This window comes from Mastacembelus armatus, chromosome 7 (genome assembly GCF_900324485.2).
Source record: "Mastacembelus armatus chromosome 7, fMasArm1.2, whole genome shotgun sequence".
Lineage (NCBI taxonomy): Eukaryota > Metazoa > Chordata > Actinopteri > Synbranchiformes > Mastacembelidae > Mastacembelus > Mastacembelus armatus.
Window position 1 is genome coordinate 19,576,709 of NC_046639.1, and position 26,914 is coordinate 19,603,622.

The 26,914-nt window shown below is 46.6% G+C and overlaps 1 protein-coding gene across 5 annotated transcripts in view; it reads right to left on the reverse strand.

Moving 5' to 3' along the window:
- LOC113145273 (uncharacterized) overlaps positions 1 to 26,914 on the reverse strand; it is a 76,780-nt gene that overhangs the window by 3,149 nt on the left and 46,717 nt on the right. Inside the window, exons 3-4 of one of the 5 annotated variants that reach the window (XR_003297227.1) lie at positions 26,620 to 26,806; positions 22,839 to 26,331 (exon numbers count right to left, since the gene is read on the reverse strand). The exons of 1 other annotated variant lie outside the window; for it this stretch is intronic. The gene's annotated coding sequence lies outside the window, so the exon portion shown is untranslated. 3 more of the 5 variants (XM_026331789.1, XM_026331787.1, XM_026331786.2) reach the window with 3 other exon arrangements.

Consider the following 26,914-nt stretch of genomic DNA (forward strand, 5'->3'; position numbering starts at 1 on the left):
TGTGGACCAGCCTGATGAGGAGGTTGAGGAGATGGATGTAGACCAGCCTGATGAGAAGGCTGAGGAGATGGATTTGGACCAGCCTGATGAGGAGGCTGAGGAGATCGATGTGGACCAGCCTGATGAGGAGGCTGAGGAGATGCTTGTGGACCAGCCTGATGAGGAGGTTGAGGAGATGGATGTAGACCAGCCTGATGAGAAGGCTGAGGAGATGGATTTGGACCAGCCTGATGAGGAGGCTGAGGAGATGGATGTGGACCAGCCTGATGAGGAGGCTGAGGAGATGGATGTGGACAAGCCTGATGAGGAGGCTGAGGAGATGCTTGTGGACCAGCCTGATGAGAAGCCTGTAGAGGAGGCTGAGGAGATGCTTGTGGACCAGCCTGATGAGAAGCCTGTAGAGGACGCTGAGGAGATGCTTGTGGACCAGCCTGATGAGGAGGCTGAGGAGATGGATGTAGACCAGCCTGATGAGAAGGCTGAGGAGATGGATTTGGACCAGCCTGATGAGGAGGCTGAGGAGATGGATGTGGACCAGCCTGATGAGGAGGCAGTGGAGACGGATGTGGACCAGCCTGATGAGGAGGCTGAGGAGATGGATGTGGACCAGCCTGATGAGGAGGCTGAGGAGATGGATGTGGACCAGCCTGATGAGGAGGCTGAGGAGATGGTTGTGGACCAGCCTGATGAGGAGGCTGAGGAGACGGATGTGGAACAACCTGATGAGGAGGCTGAGGAGACGGATGTGGACCAGCCTGATGAGAAGCCTGAGGAGGGGGCTGAGGAGATGGATGTAGATGAACAGTGCAATCAGGAGGAGTCCCTCTGTAAACTCTTGTCTGATCTTCAACTCACAGAGAAGACTGAAGCATCTGTAGAGAACATGCCAGCTATGAAAAAGAGAACTTCATTCTGGAAAAAAAGCCTGAGGAGGAGGCTGAGTTGATGGATGTAGAGGAGGCTGAGGAGATGCTTGTGGACCAGCCTGATGAGAAGCCTGTAGAGGAGGCTGAGGAGATGCTTGTGGACCAGCCTGATGAGAAGCCTGTAGAGGAGGCTGAGGAGATGCTAGTGGACCAGCCTGATGAGAAGCCTGTAGAGGAGGCTGAGGAGATGCTTGTGGACCAGCCTGATGAGAAGCCTATAGAGGAGGCTGAGGAGATGCTAGTGGACCAGCCTGATGAGAAGCCTGTAGAGGAGGCTGAGGAGATGCTTGTGGACCAGCCTGATGAGAAGCCTGTAGAGGAGGCTGAGGAGATGCATGTGGACCAGCCTGATGAGAAGCCTGTAGAGGAGGCTGATGAGATGCATGTGGACCAGCCTGATGAGAAGCCTGTAGAGGAGGCTGATGAGATGCATGTGGACCAGCCTGATGAGGAGGCTGAGGAGATGGATGTGGACCAGCCTGATGAGGAGGCTGAGGAGATGGATGTGGACCAGACTGATGAGGAGGCTGAGGAGATGGTTGTGGACCAGCCTGATGAGGAGGCTGAGGAGATGGATGTGGACCAGCCTGATGAGGAGGCTGAGGAGATGGATGTGGACCAGCCTGATGAGGAGGCTGAGGAGATGGATGTGGACCAGGCTGATGAGAAGTCTGTAGAGGAGACTGAGAAGATGCATGTGGACCAGCCTGATGAGAAGCCTGTAGAGGAGGCTGATGAGATGCATGTGGACCAGCCTGATGAGAAGCCTGTAGAGGAGGCTGAGGAGATGCTTGTGGACCAGCCTGATGAGAAGCCTGTAGAGGAGGCTGATGAGATGCATGTGGACCAGCCTGATGAGGAGGTTGAGGAGATGGATGTGGACCAGCCTGATGAGGAGGCTGAGGAGATGGATGTCGACCAGCCTGATGAGGATGCTGAGGAGATGGATGTGGACCAGCCTGATGAGGAGGCTGAGGAGATGGTTGTGAACCAGCCTGATGAGGAGGCTGAGGAGATGGATGTGGACCAGCCTGATGAGGAGGCTGAGGAGATGAATGTAGAGGAGGTTGAGGAGATGCTTTTGGACCAGCCTGATGAGAAGCCTGTAGAGGAGGCTGAGGAGATGCTTGTGGACCAGCCTGATGAGAAGCCTGTAGAGGAGGCTGAGGAGATGCTTGTGGACCAGCCTGATGAGAAGCCTTTAGAGGAGGCTGAGGAGATGCTTGTGGACCAGCCTGATGAGGAGATTGAGGAGATGGATGTAGACCAGCCTGATGAGAAGGCTGAGGAGATGGATTTGGACCAGCCTGATGAAAAGCCTGTAGAGGAGGCTGAGGAGATGCATGTGGACCAGCCTGATGAGAAGCCTGTAGAGGAGGCTGAGGAGATGCTGGTGGACCAGCCTGATGAGGAGGTTGAGGAGATGGATGTGGACCGGCCTGATGAGGAGGCTGTAGAGGAGGCTGATGAGATGCATGTGGACCAGCCTGATGAGAAGCCTGTAGAGGAGGCTGAGGAGATGCTTGTGGACCAGCCTGATGAGAAGCCTGTAGAGGAGGCTGAGGAGATGCTTGTGGACCAGCCAGATGAGAAGCCTGTAGATGAGGCTGAGGAGATGCTTGTGGACCAACCTGATGAGAAGATTGTAGAGGAGGCTGATGAGATGCATGTGGACCAGCCTGATGAGGAGGTTTAGGAGATGGATGTGGACCAGCCTGATGAGGAGGCTGAGGAGATGGATGTGGACCAGCCTGATGAGAAGCCTGTAGAGGAGGCTGAGGAAATGCTAGTGGACCAGCCTGATGAGAAGCCTGTATATGAGGCTGAAGAGATGCATGTGGACCAGCCTGATGAGAAGCCTGTAGAGGAGGCTGATGAGATGCATGTGGACCAGCCTGATGAGGAGGTTGAGGAGATGGATGTGGACCAGCCTGATGAGAAGCCTGTAAAGGAGGCTGAGGAGATGCTAGTGGACCAGCCTGATGAGAAGCCTGTAGAGGAGGCTGAGGAGATGCTTGTGGACCAGCCTGATGAGAAGCCTGTAGAGGAGGCTGAGGAGATGCATGTGGACCAGCCTGATGAGGAGATTGAGGAGATGGATGTAGACCAGCCTGATGAGAAGGCTGAGGAGATGGATTTGGACCAGCCTGATGAGAAGCCTGTAGAGGAGGCTGAGGAGATGCTTGTGGACCAGCCTGATGAGGAGGTTGAGGAGATGGATGTGGACCGGCCTGATGAGGAGGCTGTAGAGGAGGCTGATGAGATGCATGTGGACCAGCCTGATGAGAAGCCTGTAGAGGAGGCTGAGGAGATGCTTGTGAACCAGCCTGATGAGAAGCCTGTAGAGGAGGCTGATGAGATGCATGTGGACCAGCCTGATGAGGAAATTGAGGAGATGGATGTGGACCAGCCTGATGAGGAGGCTGAGGAGATGGATGTGGACCAGCCTGATGAGGAGGTTGAGGAGATGGATGTGGACCAGCCTGATGAGGAGGCTGAAGAGATGGATGTGGACCAGCCTGATGAGAAGTCTGTAGAGGAGGCTGAGAAGATGCATGTGGACCAGCCTGATGAGAAGCCTGTAGAGGAGGCTGATGAGATGCATGTGGACCAGCCTGATGAGAAGCCTGTAGAGGAGGCTGAGGAGATGCTTGTGGACCAGCCTGATGAGAAGCCTGTAGAGGAGGCTGATGAGATGCATGTGGACCAGCCTGATGAGGAGGTTGAGGAGATGGATGTGGACCAGCCTGATGAGGAGGCTGAGGAGATGGATGTGGACCAGCCTGATGAGGAGGCTGAGGAGATGGATGTGGACCAGCCTGATGAGGAGGCTGAGGAGATGGTTGTGGACCAGCCTGATGAGGAGGCTGAGGAGACGGATGTGGAGCAGCCTGATGAGGAGGCTGAGGAGACGGATGTGGACCAGCCTGATGAGGAGGCTGAGGAGACGGATGTGGACCAGCCTGATGAGAAGCCTGAGGTGGAGGCTGAGGAGATGGATGTGGACCAGCCTGATGAGAAGGCTGAGGAGATGGATTTGGACTAGCCTGATGAGAAGCCTGTAGAGGAGGTTGAGGAGATGCTTGTGGACCAGCCTGATGAGAAGCCTGTAGAGGAGGCTGAGGAGATGCTTGTGGACCAGCCAGATGAGAAGCCTGTAGAGGAGGCTGAGGAGATGCTTGTGGACCAACCTGATGAGAAGCCTGTGGAGGAGGCTGATGAGATGCATGTGGACCAGCCTGATGAGGAGGTTGAGGAGATGGATGTGGACCAGCCTGATGAGGAGGCTGAGGAGATGGATGTGGACCAGCCTGATGAGAAGCCTGTAGAGGAGGCTGAGGAGATGCTAGTGGACCAGCCTGATGAGAAGCCTGTAGAGGAGGCTGAGGAGATGCATGTGGACCAGCCTGATGAGAAGCCTGTAGAGGAGGCTGATGAGATGCATGTGGACCAGCCTGATGAGGAGGTTGAGGAGATGGATGTGGACCAGCCTGTTGAGGAGGCTGAGGAGATGGATGTGGACCAGCCTGATGAGGAGGCTGAGGAGATGGATGTGGACCAGCCTGATGAGGAGGCTGAGGAGATGAATGTAGAGGAGGCTGAGGAGATGCTTGTGGACCAGCCTGATGAGAAGCCTGTAGAGGAGGCTGAGGAGATGCATGTGGACCAGCCTGATGAGAAGCCTGTAGAGGAGGCTGAGGAGATGCTAGTGGACCAGCCTGATGAGAAGCCTGTAGAGGAGGCTGAGGAGATGCTTGTGGACCAGCCTGATGAGAATCCTGTAGAGGAGGATGAGGAGATGCATGTGGACCAGCCTGATGAGGAGATTGAGGAGATGGATATAGACCAGCCTGATGAGAAGGCTGAGGAGATGGATTTGGACCAGCCTGATGAAAAGCCTGTAGACGAGGCTGAGGAGATGCATGTGGACCAGCCTGATGAGGAGGTTGAGGAGATGGATGTGGACCGGCCTGATGAGGAGGCTGAGGAGATGGATGTGGACCAGCCTGATGAGGAGGCTGAGGAGATGGATATGGACCAGCCTGATGAGGAGGCTGAGGAGACGGTTGTGGACCAGCCTGATGAGGAGGCTGAGGAGACGGATGTGGACCAGCCTGATGAGGAGGCTGAGGAGACGGATGTGGAGCAGCCTGATGAGGAGGCTGAGGAGACGGATGTGGACCAGCCTGATGAGGAGGCTGAGGAGACGGATGTGGACCAGCCTGATGAGAAGCCTGAGGTGGAGGCTGAGGAGACGGATGTGGAGCAGCCTGATGAGGAGGCTGAGGAGACGGATGTGGACCAGCCTGATGAGAAGCATTGAGGAGGAGGCTGAGGAGATGGATGTAGATGAACAGTGCAATCAGGAGGAGTCCCTCTGTAAACTCCTGTCTGATCTTCAACTCACAGAGAAGACTGAGGCATCTGTAGAGAACATGCCAGCTATGAAAAAGAGAACTTCATTCTGGAAAAAAGCCTGAGGAGGAGGCTGAGGAGATGGATGTAGAGGAGGCTGAGGAGATGGATGTGGACCAGCCTGTAGAGGAGGCTGAGGAGATGGATGTAGACCAGCCTGATGAGAAGGCTGAGGAGATGAATTTGGACCAGCCTGATGAGGAGGCTGAGGAGATGGATGTAGATGAACAGTGCAATCAGGAGGAGTCCCTCTGTAAACTCTTGTCTGATCTTCAACTCACAGAGAAGACTGAGGCATCTGTAGAGAACATGCCAGCTATGAAAAAGAGAACTTCAGTCTGGAAAAAAGCCCGGCACTTTCTGAGGTTGAGGAAACCACAGAAGTGGAAAAAATATAAGATATATAAAAAAATAAGACGATTCTTTCCACAACAAACATTTGACTTCATACAGTCTGACAATCCAAACTGTCTGCTGTGAAGTTCTGTTCAGTAATTGGAGAAACCTAAACATCAACCTGAAAAACATAAATCAATGTGCAAATTAAAAAAAAAAAAATAGGGCAGCAATGTGGCTGAGTGGTTAGCACTGTTGCCTCACGGCAAGAAGGTTGTGGGTTCGTAACCTGGCCTTTCTGTGTGGAGTTTACATGTTCTCCCTGTGCTTGCGTGGGTTTACTCCGGGTACTCCGGTTTCCTCCCACAGACCAAAAACATGCATGTTTGGTTGATTGGTGAATCTAAATTGCCCGTAGGAGTTAGTGAGGTTAGATCCAGGTTAGATTAATTGGTCAATGTAAAGTGTTCATGGGTTAACAAAAATAATAAATAAAATAAGACCTACACATTTAAAAACCAATGTGTCCCTGTGGAGTTTGTATAGTCACTCCAGTGTCTTCCCACAAGTCTAAATACATGCACATTTGTTTAACTGGTGTCTTTACCCATAGATGTAATGTAGGTGGGACTGTGAACATCCATCTATTAGGCGTTAGTTGATGGGTTTTTAATGCCAATTAATCGTTAGCTCGTTAGCGCTAGCTACCTAACAATTAAGCTAACGTTAGCGTAAGCTAACTAACGATATCCGTAACATAGAGAGGTGTTGACATGGACTGCCCTGTTTTCTGGTTGTATTTATGGATGGAAATTAATTTTGCAACGTAAGAGATAGCATAAGTGACCTGTGAATACTATTACTGGAACACGTGAAAATAGGCAAATCGAGTGATGCTATAGCCTTGTCATCCTGACGTTGGCGTTGCGTTTAAAGGGCACATGCCTGCGGTAGCTAGCGGTACTTTCTCTGATAGTATCAGTGACGCAAAACGTTTGGAGGAGATCAAAATCGATATAAGTGAGTATCATGGGGCATTCATGTAATTTTCTAATCGCAGTGCATACGTTTTTTAAAAATGTTTTTTTGTATATCAGCCTGCTGGTGTACAGAAAATAAGCATTGGACTTAAATCTCTGGTTTTTGTTTCATGATTTCTGTCAGCAAAATAATATGGATCAGTGAGGCACTTTCAGAGACAGCTGATGGAGCTGATAAGCCAGCTCGACGTTCAGACCTCACTCCACATCAAGCTCTCTGCTGCACTGGAGGGCGAGAGGGAAGACAACGGGCCTCCCCGAAGGAAAATCGCCAGACGTAAGGAGAAGCCTGAGGAGGAGGCTGAAGAGATGGATGTGGACCAGCCTGATGAGGAGGCTGAGGAGATGGATGTGGACCAGCCTGATGAGGAGGCTGAGGAGATGGATGTGGACCAGCCTGATGAGGAGGCTGAGGAGACGGATGTGGACCAGCCTGATGAGGAGGCTGAGGAGATGGATGTGGACCAGCCTGATGAGAAGGCTGAGGAGACGGATGTGGACCAGCCTGTAGAGGAGGCTGAGGAGATGGATGTGGACCAGCCTGTAGAGGAGGCTGAGGAGATGGATGTGGACCAGCCTGATGAGAAGCATTGAGGAGGAGGCTGAGGAGATGGATGTAGATGAACAGTGCAATCAGGAGGAGTCCCTCTGTAAACTCCTGTCTGATCTTCAACTCACAGAGAAGACTGAGGCATCTGTAGAGAACATGCCAGCTATGAAAAAGAGAACTTCATTCTGGAAAAAAGCCTGAGGAGGAGGCTGAGGAGATGCTTGTGGACCAGCCTGATGAGAAGCCTGTAGAGGAGGCTGAGGAAATGCTTGTGGACCAGCCTGATGAGAAGCCTGTAGAGGAGGCTGAGGAGATGCTTGTGGACCAGCCTGATGAGAAGCCTGTAGAGGAGGCTGAGGAGATGCTTGTGGACCAGCCTGATGAGAAGCCTGTAGAGGAGGCTGAGGAGATGCTTGTGAACCAGCCTGATGAGAAGCCTGTAGAGGAGGCTGAGGAGATGCTTGTGGACCAGCCTGATGAGAAGCCTGTAGAGGAGGCTGAGGAGATGCATGTGGACCAGCCTGATGAGGAGGTTGAGGAGATGGATTTGGACCAGCCTGATGAGGAGGCTGAGGAGATGGATGTAGTGAACAGTGCAATCAGGAGGAGTCCCTCTGTAAACTCTTGTCTGGTCTTCAACTCACAGAGAAGACCGAGGCATCTGTAGAGAACATGCCAGCTATGAAAAAGAGAACTTCAGTCTGGAAAAAAGCCCGGCACTTTCTGAGGTTGAGGAAACCACAGAAGTGGAAAAAATATAAGATATATAAAAAAAATAAGACGATTAACTCCACAACAAACATTTGACTTCATACAGTCTGACAATCCAAACTGTCTGCTGTGAAGTTCTGTTCAACCTAAACATCAACCTGAAAAACATAAATCAATGTGCAAATTAAAAAAAAAAAATAGGCCTAGACCTGGCCTTTCTGTGTGGAGTTTACATGTTCTCCCTGTGCTTGTGTGGGTTTACTCCGGGTACTCCGGTTTCCTCCCACAGACCAAAAACATGCATGTTTGGTTGATTGGTGAATCTAAATTGCCCATAGGAGTTAGTGAGGTTAGATCCAGGTTAGATTAATTGGTCAATGTAAAGTGTTCATGGGTTAACAAAAATAATAAATAAAATAAGACCTATACATTTAAAAACCAATGTGTCCCTGTGGAGTTTGTATAGTCACTCCAGTGTCTTCCCACAAGTCTAAATACATGCACATTTGTTTAACTGGTGTCTTTACCCATAGATGTAATGTAGGTGGGACTGTGAACATCCATCTATTAGGCGTTAGTTGATGGGTTTTTAATGCCAATTAATCGTTAGCTCGTTAGCGCTAGCTACCTAACAATTAAGCTAACGTTAGCGTAAGCTAACTAACGATATCCGTAACATAGAGAGGTGTTGACATGGACTGCCCTGTTTTCTGGTTGTATTTATGGATGGAAATTAATTTTGCAACGTAAGAGATAACATAAGTGACCTGTGAATACTATTACTGGAACACGTGAAAATAGGCAAATCGAGTGATGCTATAGCCTTGTCATCCTGACGTTAGCGTTGCGTTTAAAGGGCACATGCCTGCGGTAGCTAGCGGTACTTTCTCTGATAGTATCAGTGACGCAAAACGTTTGGAGGAGATCAAAATCGATATAAGTGAGTATCATGGGGCATTCATGTAATTTTCTAATCGCAGTGCATACGTTTTTTAAAAATGTTTTTTGTATATCAGCCTGCTGGTGTACAGAAAATAAGCATTGGACTTAAATCTCTGGTTTTTGTTTCATGATTTCTGTCAGCAAAATAATATGGATCAGTGAGGCACTTTCAGAGACAGCTGATGGAGCTGATAAGCCAGCTCGACGTTCAGACCTCACTCCACATCAAGCTCTCTGCTGCACTGGAGGGCGAGAGGGAAGACAACGGGCCTCCCCGAAGGAAAATCGCCAGACGTAAGGAGAAGCCTGAGGAGGAGGCTGAGGAGATGGATGTGGACCAGCCTGATGAGGAGGCTGAGGAGATGGATGTGGACCAGCCTGATGAGGAGGCTGAGGAGATGGATGTGGACCAGCCTGATGAGGAGGCTGAGGAGATGGTTGTGGACCAGCCTGATGAGGAGGCTGAGGAGACGGATGTGGACCAGCCTGATGAGGAGGCTGAGGAGATGGATGTGGACCAGCCTGATGAGAAGGCTGAGGAGACGGATGTGGACCAGCCTGTAGAGGAGGCTGAGGAGATGGATGTGGACCAGCCTGTAGAGGAGGCTGAGGAGATGGATGTGGACCAGCCTGATGAGAAGCATTGAGGAGGAGGCTGAGGAGATGGATGTAGATGAACAGTGCAATCAGGAGGAGTCCCTCTGTAAACTCTTGTCTGATCTTCAACTCACAGAGAAGACTGAGGCATCTGTAGAGAACATGCCAGCTATGAAATAGAGAACTTCATTCTGGAAAAAAGCCTGAGGAGGAGGCTGAGGAGATGGATGTAGAGGAGGCTGAGGAGATGGATGTGTACCAGCCTGATGAGAAGCCTGTAGAGGAGGCTGAGGAGATGGATTTGGACCAGCCTGATGAGAAGGCTGAGGAGATGGATTTGGACCAGCCTGATGAAAAGCCTGTAGAGGAGGCTGAGGAGATGCATGTGGACCAGCCTGATGAGAAGCCTGTAGAGGAGGCTGAGGAGATGCTTGTGGACCAGCCTGATGAGGAGGTTGAGGAGATGGATGTGGACCGGCCTGATGAGGAGGCTGTAGAGGAGGCTGATGAGATGCATGTGGACCAGCCTGATGAGAAGCCTGTAGAGGAGGCTGAGGAGATGCTTGTGGACCAGCCTGATGAGAAGCCTGTAGAGGAGGCTGAGGAGATGCTTGTGGACCAGCCAGATGAGAAGCCTGTAGATGAGGCTGAGGAGATGCTTGTGGACCAACCTGATGAGAAGCCTGTAGAGGAGGCTGATGAGATGCATGTGGACCAGCCTGATGAGGAGGTTTAGGAGATGGATGTGGACCAGCCTGATGAGGAGGCTGAGGAGATGGATGTGGACCAGCCTGATGAGAAGCCTGTAGAGGAGGCTGAGGAAATGCTAGTGGACCAGCCTGATGAGAAGCCTGTATATGAGGCTGAGGAGATGCATGTGGACCAGCCTGATGAGAAGCCTGTAGAGGAGGCTGATGAGATGCATGTGGACCAGCCTGATGAGGAGGTTGAGGAGATGGATGTGGACCTGCCTGATGAGGAGGCTGAGGAGATGGATGTGGACCAGCCTGATGAGGAGGCTGAGGAGATCAATGTAGAGGAGGCTGAGGAGATGCTTGTGGACCAGCCTGATGAGAAGCCTGTAGAGGAGGCTGAGGAGATGCTTGTGGACCAGCCTGATGAGAAGCCTGTAAAGGAGGCTGAGGAGATGCTAGTGGACCAGCCTGATGAGAAGCCTGTAGAGGAGGCTGAGGAGATGCTTGTGGACCAGCCTGATGAGAATCCTGTAGAGGAGGCTGAGGAGATGCATGTGGACCAGCCTGATGAGGAGATTGAGGAGATGGATGTAGACCAGCCTGATGAGAAGGCTGAGGAGATGGATTTGGACTAGCCTGATGAAAAGCCTGTAGAGGAGGCTGAGGAGATGCGTGTGGACCAGCCTGATGAGAAGCCTGTAGAGGAGGCTGATGAGATGCATGTGGACCAGCCTGATGAGAAGCCTGTAGAGGAGGCTGATGAGATGCATGTGGACCAGCCTGATGAGGAGGTTGAGGAGATGGATGTGGACCGGCCTGATGAGGAGGCTGAGGAGATGGATGTGGACCAGCCTGATGAGGAGGCTGAGGAGATGGATGTGGACCAGCCTGATGAGGAGGCTGAGGAGATGGTTGTGGACCAGCCTGATGAGGGGGCTGAGGAGACGGATGTGGACCAGCCTGATGAGGAGGCTGAGGAGACGGATGTGGAGCAGCCTGATGAGGAGGCTGAGGAGACGGATGTGGACCAGCCTGATGAGAAGCATTGAGGAGGAGGCTGAGGAGATGGATGTAGATGAACAGTGCAATCAGGAGGAGTCCCTCTGTAAACTCCTGTCTGATCTTCAACTCACAGAGAAGACTGAGGCATCTGTAGAGAACATGCCAGCTATGAAAAAGAGAACTTCATTCTGGAAAAAAGCCTGAGGAGGAGGCTGAGGAGATGGATGTAGAGGAGGCTGAGGAGATGGATGTGGACCAGCCTGTAGAGGAGGCTGAGGAGATGGATGTAGACCAGCCTGATGAGAAGGCTGAGGAGATGAATTTGGACCAGCCTGATGAGGAGGCTGAGGAGATGGATGTAGATGAACAGTGCAATCAGGAGGAGTCCCTCTGTAAACTCTTGTCTGATCTTCAACTCACAGAGAAGACTGAGGCATCTGTAGAGAACATGCCAGCTATGAAAAAGAGAACTTCAGTCTGGAAAAAAGCCCGGCACTTTCTGAGGTTGAGGAAACCACAGAAGTGGAAAAAATATAAGATATATAAAAAAATAAGACGATTCTTTCCACAACAAACATTTGACTTCATACAGTCTGACAATCCAAACTGTCTGCTGTGAAGTTCTGTTCAGTAATTGGAGAAACCTAAACATCAACCTGAAAAACATAAATCAATGTGCAAATTAAAAAAAAAAAAATAGGGCAGCAATGTGGCTGAGTGGTTAGCACTGTTGCCTCACGGCAAGAAGGTTGTGGGTTCGTAACCTGGCCTTTCTGTGTGGAGTTTACATGTTCTCCCTGTGCTTGCGTGGGTTTACTCCGGGTACTCCGGTTTCCTCCCACAGACCAAAAACATGCATGTTTGTTGATTGGTGAATCTAAATTGCCCGTAGGAGTTAGTGAGGTTAGATCCAGGTTAGATTAATTGGTCAATGTAAAGTGTTCATGGGTTAACAAAATAATAAATAAAATAAGACCTACACATTTAAAAACCAATGTGTCCCTGTGGAGTTTGTATAGTCACTCCAGTGTCTTCCCACAAGTCTAAATACATGCACATTTGTTTAACTGGTGTCTTTACCCATAGATGTAATGTAGGTGGGACTGTGAACATCCATCTATTAGGCGTTAGTTGATGGGTTTTTAATGCCAATTAATCGTTAGCTCGTTAGCGCTAGCTACCTAACAATTAAGCTAACGTTAGCGTAAGCTAACTAACGATATCCGTAACATAGAGAGGTGTTGACATGGACTGCCCTGTTTTCTGGTTGTATTTATGGATGGAAATTAATTTTGCAACGTAAGAGATAGCATAAGTGACCTGTGAATACTATTACTGGAACACGTGAAAATAGGCAAATCGAGTGATGCTATAGCCTTGTCATCCTGACGTTGGCGTTGCGTTTAAAGGGCACATGCCTGCGGTAGCCAGCGGTACTTTCTCTGATAGTACCAGTGACGCAAAACGTTTGGAGGAGATCAAAATCGATATAAGTGAGTATCATGGGGCATTCATGTAATTTTCTAATCGCAGTGCATACGTTTTTTAAAAATGTTTTTTTGTATATCAGCCTGCTGGTGTACAGAAAATAAGCATTGGACTTAAATCTCTGGTTTTTGTTTCATGATTTCTGTCAGCAAAATAATATGGATCAGTGAGGCACTTTCAGAGACAGCTGATGGAGCTGATAAGCCAGCTCGACGTTCAGACCTCACTCCACATCAAGCTCTCTGCTGCACTGGAGGGCGAGAGGGAAGACAACGGGCCTCCCCGAAGGAAAATCGCCAGACGTAAGGAGAAGCCTGAGGAGGAGGCTGAGGAGATGGATGTGGACCAGCCTGATGAGGAGGCTGAGGAGATGGATGTGGACCAGCCTGATGAGGAGGCTGAGGAGATGGATGTGGACCAGCCTGATGAGGAGGCTGAGGAGACGGATGTGGACCAGCCTGATGAGGAGGCTGAGGAGATGGATGTGGACCAGCCTGATGAGAAGGCTGAGGAGACGGATGTGGACCAGCCTGTAGAGGAGGCTGAGGAGATGGATGTGGACCAGCCTGTAGAGGAGGCTGAGGAGATGGATGTGGACCAGCCTGATGAGAAGCATTGAGGAGGAGGCTGAGGAGATGGATGTAGATGAACAGTGCAATCAGGAGGAGTCCCTCTGTAAACTCCTGTCTGATCTTCAACTCACAGAGAAGACTGAGGCATCTGTAGAGAACATGCCAGCTATGAAAAAGAGAACTTCATTCTGGAAAAAAGCCTGAGGAGGAGGCTGAGGAGATGCTTGTGGACCAGCCTGATGAGAAGCCTGTAGAGGAGGCTGAGGAGATGCTTGTGGACCAGTCTGATGAGAAGCCTGTAGAGGAGGCTGAGGAGATGCTTGTGGACCAGCCTGATGAGAAGCCTGTAGAGGAGGCTGAGGAGATGCTTGTGGACCAGCCTGATGAGAAGCCTGTAGAGGAGGCTGAGGAGATGCTTGTGAACCAGCCTGATGAGAAGCCTGTAGAGGAGGCTGAGGAGATGCTTGTGGACCAGCCTGATGAGAAGCCTGTAGAGGAGGCTGAGGAGATGCATGTGGACCAGCCTGATGAGGAGGTTGAGGAGATGGATTGGACCAGCCTGATGAGGAGGCTGAGGAGATGGATGTAGTGAACAGTGCAATCAGGAGGAGTCCCTCTGTAAACTCTTGTCTGGTCTTCAACTCACAGAGAAGACCGAGGCATCTGTAGAGAACATGCCAGCTATGAAAAAGAGAACTTCAGTCTGGAAAAAAGCCCGGCACTTTCTGAGGTTGAGGAAACCACAGAAGTGGAAAAAATATAAGATATATAAAAAAATAAGACGATTAACTCCACAACAAACATTTGACTTCATACAGTCTGACAATCCAAACTGTCTGCTGTGAAGTTCTGTTCAACCTAAACATCAACCTGAAAAACATAAATCAATGTGCAAATTAAAAAAAAAAAATAGGCCTAGACCTGGCCTTTCTGTGTGGAGTTTACATGTTCTCCCTGTGCTTGTGTGGGTTTACTCCGGGTACTCCGGTTTCCTCCCACAGACCAAAAACATGCATGTTTGGTTGATTGGTGAATCTAAATTGCCCATAGGAGTTAGTGAGGTTAGATCCAGGTTAGATTAATTGGTCAATGTAAAGTGTTCATGGGTTAACAAAAATAATAAATAAAATAAGACCTATACATTTAAAAACCAATGTGTCCCTGTGGAGTTTGTATAGTCACTCCAGTGTCTTCCCACAAGTCTAAATACATGCACATTTGTTTAACTGGTGTCTTTACCCATAGATGTAATGTAGGTGGGACTGTGAACATCCATCTATTAGGCGTTAGTTGATGGGTTTTTAATGCCAATTAATCGTTAGCTCGTTAGCGCTAGCTACCTAACAATTAAGCTAACGTTAGCGTAAGCTAACTAACGATATCCGTAACATAGAGAGGTGTTGACATGGACTGCCCTGTTTTCTGGTTGTATTTATGGATGGAAATTAATTTTGCAACGTAAGAGATAACATAAGTGACCTGTGAATACTATTACTGGAACACGTGAAAATAGGCAAATCGAGTGATGCTATAGCCTTGTCATCCTGACGTTAGCGTTGCGTTTAAAGGGCACATGCCTGCGGTAGCTAGCGGTACTTTCTCTGATAGTATCAGTGACGCAAAACGTTTGGAGGAGATCAAAATCGATATAAGTGAGTATCATGGGGCATTCATGTAATTTTCTAATCGCAGTGCATACGTTTTTTAAAAATGTTTTTTGTATATCAGCCTGCTGGTGTACAGAAAATAAGCATTGGACTTAAATCTCTGGTTTTTGTTTCATGATTTCTGTCAGCAAAATAATATGGATCAGTGAGGCACTTTCAGAGACAGCTGATGGAGCTGATAAGCCAGCTCGACGTTCAGACCTCACTCCACATCAAGCTCTCTGCTGCACTGGAGGGCGAGAGGGAAGACAACGGGCCTCCCCGAAGGAAAATCGCCAGACGTAAGGAGAAGCCTGAGGAGGAGGCTGAGGAGATGGATGTGGACCAGCCTGATGAGGAGGCTGAGGAGATGGATGTGGACCAGCCTGATGAGGAGGCTGAGGAGATGGATGTGGACCAGCCTGATGAGGAGGCTGAGGAGATGGTTGTGGACCAGCCTGATGAGGAGGCTGAGGAGACGGATGTGGACCAGCCTGATGAGGAGGCTGAGGAGATGGATGTGGACCAGCCTGATGAGAAGGCTGAGGAGACGGATGTGGACCAGCCTGTAGAGGAGGCTGAGGAGATGGATGTGGACCAGCCTGTAGAGGAGGCTGAGGAGATGGATGTGGACCAGCCTGATGAGAAGCATTGAGGAGGAGGCTGAGGAGATGGATGTAGATGAACAGTGCAATCAGGAGGAGTCCCTCTGTAAACTCTTGTCTGATCTTCAACTCACAGAGAAGACTGAGGCATCTGTAGAGAACATGCCAGCTATGAAATAGAGAACTTCATTCTGGAAAAAAGCCTGAGGAGGAGGCTGAGGAGATGGATGTAGAGGAGGCTGAGGAGATGGATGTGTACCAGCCTGATGAGGAGGCTGAGGAGATGGATGTGGACCAGCCTGTAGAGGAGGCTGAGGAGATGGATGTAGACCAGCCTGATGAGAAGGCTGAGGAGATGAATTTGGACCAGCCTGATGAGGAGGCTGAGGAGATGGATGTAGTGAACAGTGCAATCAGGAGGAGTCCCTCTGTAAACTCTTGTCTGATCTTCAACTCACAGAGAAGACCGAGGCATCTGTAGAGAACATGCCAGCTATGAAAAAGAGAACTTCAGTCTGGAAAAAAGCCCGGCACTTTCTGAGGTTGAGGAAACCACAGAAGTGGAAAAAATATAAGATATATAAAAAAATAAGACGATTAACTCCACAACAAACATTTGACTTCATACAGTCTGACAATCCAAACTGTCTGCTGTGAAGTTCTGTTCAACCTAAACATCAACCTGAAAAACATAAATCAATGTGCAAATTAAAAAAAAAAATAGGCCTAGACCTGGCCTTTCTGTGTGGAGTTTACATGTTCTCCCTGTGCTTGTGTGGGTTTACTCCGGGTACTCCGGTTTCCTCCCACAGACCAAAAACATGCATGTTTGGTTGATTGGTGAATCTAAATTGCCCATAGGAGTTAGTGAGGTTAGATCCAGGTTAGATTAATTGGTCAATGTAAAGTGTTCATGGGTTAACAAAAATAATAAATAAAATAAGACCTATACATTTAAAAACCAATGTGTCCCTGTGGAGTTTGTATAGTCACTCCAGTGTCTTCCCACAAGTCTAAATACATGCACATTTGTTTAACTGGTGTCTTTACCCATAGATGTAATGTAGGTGGGACTGTGAACATCCATCTATTAGGCGTTAGTTGATGGGTTTTTAATGCCAATTAATCGTTAGCTCGTTAGCGCTAGCTACCTAACAATTAAGCTAACGTTAGCGTAAGCTAACTAACGATATCCGTAACATAGAGAGGTGTTGACATGGACTGCCCTGTTTTCTGGTTGTATTTATGGATGGAAATTAATTTTGCAACGTAAGAGATAACATAAGTGACCTGTGAATACTATTACTGGAACACGTGAAAATAGGCAAATCGAGTGATGCTATAGCCTTGTCATCCTGACGTTAGCGTTGCGTTTAAAGGGCACATGCCTGCGGTAGCTAGCGGTACTTTCTCTGATAGTATCAGTGACGCAAAACGTTTGGAGGAGATCAAAATCGATATAAGTGAGTATCATGGGGCATTCATGTAATTTTCTAATCGCAGTGCATACGTTTTTTAAAAATGTTTTTTGTATATCAGCCTGCTGGTGTACAGAAAATAAGCATTGGACTTAAATCTCTGGTTTTTGTTTCATGATTTCTGTCAGCAAAATAATATGGATCAGTGAGGCACTTTCAGAGACAGCTGATGGAGCTGATAAGCCAGCTCGACGTTCAGACCTCACTCCACATCAAGCTCTCTGCTGCACTGGAGGGCGAGAGGGAAGACAACGGGCCTCCCCGAAGGAAAATCGCCAGACGTAAGGAGAAGCCTGAGGAGGAGGCTGAGGAGATGGATGTGGACCAGCCTGATGAGGAGGCTGAGGAGATGGATGTGGACCAGCCTGATGAGGAGGCTGAGGAGATGGATGTGGACCAGCCTGATGAGGAGGCTGAGGAGATGGTTGTGGACCAGCCTGATGAGGAGGCTGAGGAGACGGATGTGGACCAGCCTGATGAGGAGGCTGAGGAGATGGATGTGGACCAGCCTGATGAGAAGGCTGAGGAGACGGATGTGGACCAGCCTGTAGAGGAGGCTGAGGAGATGGATGTGGACCAGCCTGTAGAGGAGGCTGAGGAGATGGATGTGGACCAGCCTGATGAGAAGCATTGAGGAGGAGGCTGAGGAGATGGATGTAGATGAACAGTGCAATCAGGAGGAGTCCCTCTGTAAACTCTTGTCTGATCTTCAACTCACAGAGAAGACTGAGGCATCTGTAGAGAACATGCCAGCTATGAAATAGAGAACTTCATTCTGGAAAAAAGCCTGAGGAGGAGGCTGAGGAGATGGATGTAGAGGAGGCTGAGGAGATGGATGTGTACCAGCCTGATGAGGAGGCTGAGGAGATGGATGTGGACCAGCCTGTAGAGGAGGCTGAGGAGATGGATGTAGACCAGCCTGATGAGAAGGCTGAGGAGATGAATTTGGACCAGCCTGATGAGGAGGCTGAGGAGATGGATGTAGTGAACAGTGCAATCAGGAGGAGTCCCTCTGTAAACTCTTGTCTGATCTTCAACTCACAGAGAAGACCGAGGCATCTGTAGAGAACATGCCAGCTATGAAAAAGAGAACTTCAGTCTGGAAAAAAGCCCGGCACTTTCTGAGGTTGAGGAAACCACAGAAGTGGAAAAAATATAAGATATATAAAAAAATAAGACGATTAACTCCACAACAAACATTTGACTTCATACAGTCTGACAATCCAAACTGTCTGCTGTGAAGTTCTGTTCAACCTAAACATCAACCTGAAAAACATAAATCAATGTGCAAATTAAAAAAAAAAAATAGGCCTAGACCTGGCCTTTCTGTGTGGAGTTTACATATTCTCTCTGTGCTTGCGTGGATTTACCCCGGGTACTCCGGTTTCCTCCCACAGACCAAAAACATGCATGTTTGGTTGATTGGTGAATCTAAATTGCCCGTAGGAGTTAGTGAGGTTAGATCCAGGTTAGATTAATTGGTCAATGTAAAGTGTTCATGGGTTAACAAAAATAATAAATAAAATAAGACCTATACATTTAAAAACCAATGTGTCCATGTGGAGTTTGTATAGTCACTCCAGTGTCTTCCCACAAGTCTAAATACATGCACATTTGTTTAACTGGTGTCTTTACCCATAGATGTAATGTAGGTGGGACTGTGAACATCCATCTATTAGGCGTTAGTTGATGGGTTTTTAATGCCAATTAACCCTCCTATTATCTTCAAATTTACTAACATCTTTTATCCTTGGGGTCAATTTGACCCCAGCAATTTAAACATACAGAAAATTATTATAATTGTTACCCAATTTTATGTGTCAGGTACTTTATGTTTATTTGTTGACTACCTAAATAACCCTTTAAATAACCCCCCTCCCCCACCTTATACATCCAGAATAGCTGATACACGACTATGGAGAAATATGCAGATCACCATAAAATCTTACTGATTAATCTTAAATTGAAAAGAGATATTGTTTTGGTGTATTTATGGCTTTATATTACTTTTGGGGGCATATTTCTGTTATCTACAACATTTGAAATTAAAAACAATTTCTGTTATCAAGAATAGTAACGTATTATGTTCGGGGTCAATTTGACCCCAGGAAAAACAAACACAATTTCAAAAATTTAGAAGCATTTTATTTGTAAAACAGATCATCATCATCAGAACATCAACAAGGAACACATAACAGTTCTTTATTCACAAAAAAATATATAAATAATACATTTAGGTATTGTGTAAGGAATTGTTCTATGCTACTCTAAGTGAAATGCATATGTGTGAGATAGTAAAAAACAAAATTACATAGGCACTAAAATGAGTTTGACAGAATATGAACAGCATATTATTTTTCCTTCAGGCCACCAGAAGGTACATTCCAGCCCTTTGTCTGCTCTACTGTACACATGATGTACAGAGAGTGCATACACGTTCCTTGCAGATGGATTTCTTGCATTTCACACACGTGTTGCTGGTCTTGGAGTCATTGCTGTTGGGACAGACCTGGCACCTGGCACGTTTCTTGCCCGCAGTGTGTAGCACTGGTGGAGTTGGGGTGTGTGTCTCTGTTTGGATGTCCCTCACAACAGCTGCAGCAGCTACCGAAGCTCTTGGAAGGCACTGTCTTCTCTCGATATGTGTACAGGACACTGAAAACATATCATGTTAATTTTACGTTTACCCAGTTGTCCCCATCAAATTAGGAAAAGTCATGAAATATGGAACAAAAATATTATGTTAATCATTTATTTAGAGACGTTAAACTTTGAATGGGGTCAAATTGACCCCAAAGATAATAGGAGGGTTAAAACACTTTCAATTAAAGGACTTTATGTCTCTGAGTCAGAAACAACTAGTACAGCTGCTCTCACTGTTCATGTTACATCATCAATTTAAAGTCTATAGTACATTTCTCACGTCAGTATCACTTTCATTTACATTCTCAAACTCTCCTAGACACAGCTGTCACAGGGCTATCAGTGGCAGATGGTCTCAGCCTTTGAATTTGAGCTGAGCATGTCTTAAAAGTTTCTGGACTGCATCAACCAGATATCTAGTACCAGCCTAAATTCCTGTGGATGCATTCTGTATGTATGGGCATGTATAGTGGGCTTGTACTGAATGAGTGGACAGATTTTGGGAAGTGATGGTGTTAGGTCAGGGTGCCTGTGTGTGTGTGTGTGTGTGTGTGCTACTATAATACAACTATTAATACTGCTACTCTTAACACATTTACTAAGACTGCAGCTCATTCTGCAGCCAGCTCCTGGACGAAACCTGGTACAACACACCAGTTTTACCAGTGAGGAAGAGCTAATCAGCGGGAACAGTAGGATTTCTATGAGATTACTAAGTTCAGAAAGAAATGATAGTAGTCACAACAGTATTCATTACAATATGTCAGCATGTTCATTTATCTGAAATAGTGGAGGAGAGTTTGATTGATCTTAAAAGTATTTAATTGGAATTCCAAAGCTTGTACAAGGACCCACTTCCTGATCAGAAAATCACAGTCTGCAAGCAGTTAGCTGTAACCAACTTCACAGGAAGAAAGATGATGAACAAAGGACAAACATGACATTATAAGGTTGCCTAAAATCAAATCTTATTGGTTGACTACAGGTGGGGAGGGCTTTGGTTTAGACTTTCACCTTCCCTTGTTGGTGCCCTGGGTTGGTCCCAACCCCTCAGCACTTTGCCATTCTCCTCTTCTTATCTTCTTGTCCAGAGCTGCTCCTCATCCTACAAAACATTCTGTGACACAGTACCTAGTACCTCCGTATCCCTTTTACATAAGCCCCCCTTTTATGGTAACTCACCCTTGAAGTCTGTGATTCTCTCATCCCTAACTACACCTTGCCTCTCCCTCTGTAACAGTGTATCATACAGGGCCTCTCTCAGCCTGGCCACTTCACCTTGCCTCCCCTCAGCAACAGTGTATCATATGGGGCCTCTTTTTCTGCAGGCTGATCTTATCTATAGTATCATGCATACACACTGCAGAAGCTATTCCTGTGACCGTTCTTTCCCTGTGACCTTTCCCTGCACAACACATATGTTAGTAATTACAAAATTACATGGTTAACCCAGCATCAAGTTGTTTACATTTAATTCTCTTGCATTTCTATGGCATTGCACAACACACATGTAAATATAGTATTGTAGTTAGTCATTCTCCTAAACTGCTTATGTGGGTGAGTATATGTGTAAGCACCTGTGTATGTGTGTGCGTTGTAGTGTACATGTGGGTATATACAGTGGGTACGGAAAGTATTCAGACCCCTTTAAATTTTTCACTCTTTGTGTCATTGCAGCCATTTGCCAAAATCAAAAAAGTTCATTTTATTTCTCATTAATGTACACTCAGCACCCCATCTTGACAGAAAAAATCAGAAATGTAGAAATTTTTGCAAATTTATTAAAAAAGAAAAACTGAAATATCACATGGTCATAAGTATTCAGACCCTGTGCAGTGACACTCATATTTAACTCACATGCTGTCCATTTCTTCTGATCCTCCTTGAGATGGTTCTGCTCATTGGAGTCCAGCTGTGTTTAATTAAACTGATTGGACTGGATTAGGAAAGGCACACACCTGTCTATATAAGACCTTACAGCTCACAGTGCATGTCAGAGCAAATGAGAATCATGAGGTCGAAGGAACTGCCCAAGGAGCTCAGAGACAGAATTGTGGCAAGGCACAGATCTGGCCAAGGTTACAAAAGAATTTCTGCAGCACTCAAGGTTCCTAAGAGCACAGTGGCCTCCATAATCCTCAAATGGAAAAAGTGTGGGACGACCAGAACTCTTCCTAGACCTGGCCGTCCAGCCAAACTGAGCAATCATGGGAGAAGAGCCTTGGTGAGAGAGGTTAAGAAGAACCCAAAGATCACTGTGGCTGAGCTCCAGAGATGCAGTAGGGAGATGGGAGAAAGTTCCACAAAGTCAACTATCACTGCAGCCCTCCACCAGTCGGGGCTTTATGGCAGAGTGGCCGACGGAAGCATCTCCTCAGTGCAAGACACATGAAAGCCCGCATAGAGTTTGCCAAAAAACACATTAAGGACTCCCAGACTATGAGAAATAAGATTCTCTGGTCTGATGAGACCAAGATTGAACTTTTTGGCGTTAATTCTAAGCGGTATGTGTGGAGAAAACCAGGCACTGCTCATCACCTGCCCAATACAATCCCTACAGTGAAACATGGTGGTGGGAGCATCATGTTGTGGGGGTGTTTTTCAGCTGCAGGAACAGGACGACTGGTTGCAACTGAAGGAAAGATGAATGTAGCCAAGTACAGAGATATCCTGGAAGAAAACCTCTTCCAGAGTGCTCAGGACCTCAGACTGGGCCGAAGGTTCACCTTTCAACAGGACAATGACCCTAAGCACACAGCTAAAATAACAAAGGAGTGGCTTCGGAACAACTCTGTGACCGTTCTTGACTGGCCCAGCCAGAGCCCTGACCTAAACCCAATTGAGCATCTCTGGAGAGACCTGAAAATGGCTGTCCACCAACGTTCACCGTCCAACCTGACAGAACTGGAGAGGATCTGCGAGGAAGAATGGCGGAGGATCCCCAAATCCAGGTGTGAAAAACTTGTTGCATCATTCCCAAGAAGACTCATGGCTGTACTAGCTCAAAAGGGTGCTTCTACTCAATACTGAGCACAGGGTCTGAATACTTATGACCATGTGATATTTCAGTTTTTCTTTTTTAATAAATTTGCAAAAATTTCTACATTTCTGTTTTTTTCTGTCAAGATGGGTGCTGAGTGTACATTAATGAGAAATAAAATGACCTTTTTTGATTTTGGCAAATGGCTGCAATGACACAAAGAGTGAAAAATTTAAAGGGGTCTGAATACTTTCCGTACCCACTGTATGTGTGATCTGTAATAGCTCTGCACCCACACTTCACATAACTGGAGGTCACTTCTGTCAACTCTAATTCAACTTCCCATCACCTATCAGAGGAGATGCTGGGATGACTTCTTTCTCCATATAATGAGAAAGTACTAAATTTGATTAAAACTGTCTGAACCAATAAGACAACATTTTAAAGTAACGAGAACAAGAATATTTACACAAGTAACAACAATTAACCTACAAATTCACAATTTTTAGTTTCTTGCACCTTTATGTCCTGGTTAGAAGAGAGTGTGGAACAGCAAAGGTTACCCACTTCCATGCTATACAGTAGGTGGCGCTACAGGCTAGCAGCCTCTGTAGAGACCCACAGTCCACATAAGCAAAGTTCACACAAAATATTTGCGCAGATAAAATACTGATGTAAAGACTTTGTGAAGGCATGGTCTGTCTTCCACCCACTGTGCTGGACCTGTGTATTGCAACTACAATGTAAGGATGTTCCTGTTTGTTCATCATTACTGTGTCCTGTTTCCCTGGTCTGGGGAGGTTTGACTCATCTCTGCATTAATGTCCTCTTGGAAGGCTGACCAGATAGGCTGGTAGTAGCCTCTTCTGCCAACCCACTCTCTTATTGCTGTTGGCTGTTTCATGGTTTATTTTATGGCTGAAATATTGGATGGCAAAGTTTCAAATTTTTAAGTACAAAATAACAAATCAAACAACCCACCCTTTCAGAATGGCCTGAAAGTAGCTCAACTCTGACATTACAACTCAGCATCTCCGCTTTAGCACCGCCGGCTTCACCCGAGATGTGTCTCATCAGTGGCTAATTGGGCTCACATCACTTCTGACCTTCCAATGGGCCTTTTCACTGCACATATATTGACTCTGACTTATAAATAACATTATTTTTAACTCATGTGTGCCAGAGGAGTCTCCATCCCAGTGTACCTCAATATTACCCAAGTTACCCAGCAAAAGAAGCTGTTAATCGAATGTGCTTTTTGATCCACCTACAGTGGGTATGGAAAGTATTCAGACCCCTTTAAATGTTTCACTCTTTGTGTCATTGCAGCCATTTGCCAAAATAAAAAAAAAAATCATTTTATTTCTCATTAATGTACACTCAGCACCCCATCTTGACAGAAAAAAAAACAGAAATGTAGAAATTTTTGCAAATTTATTAAAAAAGAAAAACTGAAATATCAGAGACTTGCAAAAGCATTTAAGTTAATATATCCAGCTCGTAATTAGAACTGGGGAAATCTGCTGTATCTGACTTGGTGCTTAATACAGAATTCCCCGAAGAATTAAAGCAATATGATGCCAAATCTTAGTCAACTCTATTACTGAAGCTAATTCACAAACACAAATGTAATATAGTTGTGTTAGTTGTTTAATGCATCGTATTACCAAGGCATAAATCTGGGAACCTTTCCTATGTTTATCCTCCCGTTTGAAGTGAATATGGCATAAGATTCATAATAACACAATGACAGTAATGAGCATGCATAGCACCTGAACTCAGATGTCATTTAGTTGTGACAAAGAACTTCTCTATATGTGTCAAGAGTGAAAATGCTTGGATGCAGCTGGCGTTCTCGTAGTGAAGGTCCAGCGATGGAAAGAATACTGAAGTATTTGATTAATGGGAGAAGAGGACAGGCTATTTTTCATCCAGGCTGCAGGCGGTGAAAAGATTTTGGAGCCTTTAGTCTACACCCTTTTTAAAAATGGACAGTGAAGTTAAATAAGAATCTGTTTGCTGGATGGAGCAGCTAATGGACCAAGATTGATGGTCGAGACAAAGCGCTGCTTGAAGTCAGCAGGGAGGGGTGAAAGTAAGGCTGCTCCTTTAACCATACTGATTTCCACCAAAAGCCAAAACGTAAAAGGAAACAACTGGTCACTTCACTCGGAGCTAAAAACCTTAAAGTCTCCATTAACACTTAGCTCCTGTATTTTTTATCGGGATTTACTCCTTTAGTGTTTATGGACGCCAATAAGTTTTTAAAAAGTGGGCTTACAGATAAAAAAAAAAAAAAAAATCTATTGAAATACATCACAAGGCTGCTGTAACATCATACTTTCCTCTTTTTTTTCAATTACAGAAGTTATCTTATTTACGTTGTAAGTTCTGCGTCTGAGTCCATGGGACTGGATTTTTCTGGAGAAAAGGTGTGCAGGGAGGCAGCCTTAGAGTTAGAGACGTGATGAGATTGCTTATCTGTGAGAGTGAACACACTGAACACTCCAATTCAAACAAGCACTTGGCAGTACACAGCACTGCAGCAATTGCACACGATTCAATTTTATCCTGTGAATGCACCAAGTGTATAAGCTGGTCTGAAGAGCTCGACTAACATGACAGATAGATGGGAAGATGATGGCTGAGAGACGAGATAAAGGAGGATGAATTTGTGTCTTTTTATGACTTAAGTATATTTATCCAGACTTTTTCAGTATCTGAAAGATGCTCAGTTTGAGACAGCAGGAACACCTGATATCTGAAGTGGGATTTGTACCAAGCTTACAACCGACAAAGTACTGCTGTGTGTCTGCCAGGTTTCTGACTGTGTGTGTAATGTCAAACTTGTGGTATCTGATTTGGACAACATGAAGGAAATTAAGCTCAATTACTCGTCTAAAATTGGCGCTCATCTAAAACCCAAAGCAATTCCATCAAATCATGTGTTTCCAGATGATGCTACATGCAAATCAAACACATGTTACTGAGTGAGTCTGTACATGACAGTATGAAGATAATATGTACTGAAATATATTACCACATTCACACTGTCCTGACAAACACCTCTTTACTACTGGAAAATGAATGATGTATCAGAGAACATATGAATTAGAAACAGAATAGAAAAGCCACAGCAAAATCTCCACTGGTGGCTTATAAATGTTGCTGTGCAGGTAAACACCTTCAGGTTGAGATATTTACTTTCCAGGTCCAGAGCCACCGCCAAGAACACTAATAATGAATAGGTTCAAGTCTGTTAGTCAACTGAGTTTAGAGGGCGGGCACAGTGGGCTGGAAATGCAAGGTCACAGGTTCTAATCTCAGGTTAATGAAGAACTTGTATGATGGAGACACACAGGTATTCAGCCAGCAGGTATTACTTTGACAGTATCTGTATTATTTATTTATCTTAAATTACTAACTTTTTTGTGTTTATTTATGCAGCAGCTCAACTGTAAGGAAACTAGTGCTATTCATTGACTTCAGTTCAGCATTCAACACGATCATTCCTCAGCACCTGATCAAGAAGCTGAGTCTGCTAGGCATCAACACCTCCCTCTGCAACTGGATCCTGGCTTTCCTGACTGGAAGACCTCAGTCAGTCCGGATCGGGAACAGCATCTCCAGCACCACCACATTAAACACTGGAGCTCCCCAGGCTGTGTGCTCAGTCCACTGCTGTTCACTCTGCTGACTCATGACTGTGTAAAAAAGCACAGCTCTAATCATATCATCAAGTTCGCCGATGACACAACCGTGGTGGGTCTCAACAGCAAGAACAATGAGTCAGCATATAGAGACAAGGTGCAACAACTAGCAACCCGGTGCAAAGTTAATAACCTGTCTCTGAACGTCGACAAGACCAAAGAGATGGTTGTCGATTTCAGAAGAACAAGGAATGACCATTCTCCACTGAACATCGAGGGGTGCATCGTGGAGATCGTCAAGAGCACTAAATTCCTTGGTGTTCACCTGGCGGAGGATCTCACCTGGTCACTCAACACCAGCTCCATCACCAGGAAAGCCCAGCAGCGTCTCTACTTCCTGCGAAGGCTGAGGAAGGCTCATCTTCCACCGTCCATCCTGTCCACCTTCTACAGAGGGACCATCGAGAGCATCCTGAGCAGCTGCATCACTTCCTGGTTTGGGAATTGCACCATCTCAGACCGCAAGACCCTTCAGCGTATAGTGAGGACAGCAGAGAAGATCATCAGAGTCTCTCTTCCCTCTATCACAGACATTCACTCCACACGCTGCATCCGCAAAGCAACAGCATTGTGGGTG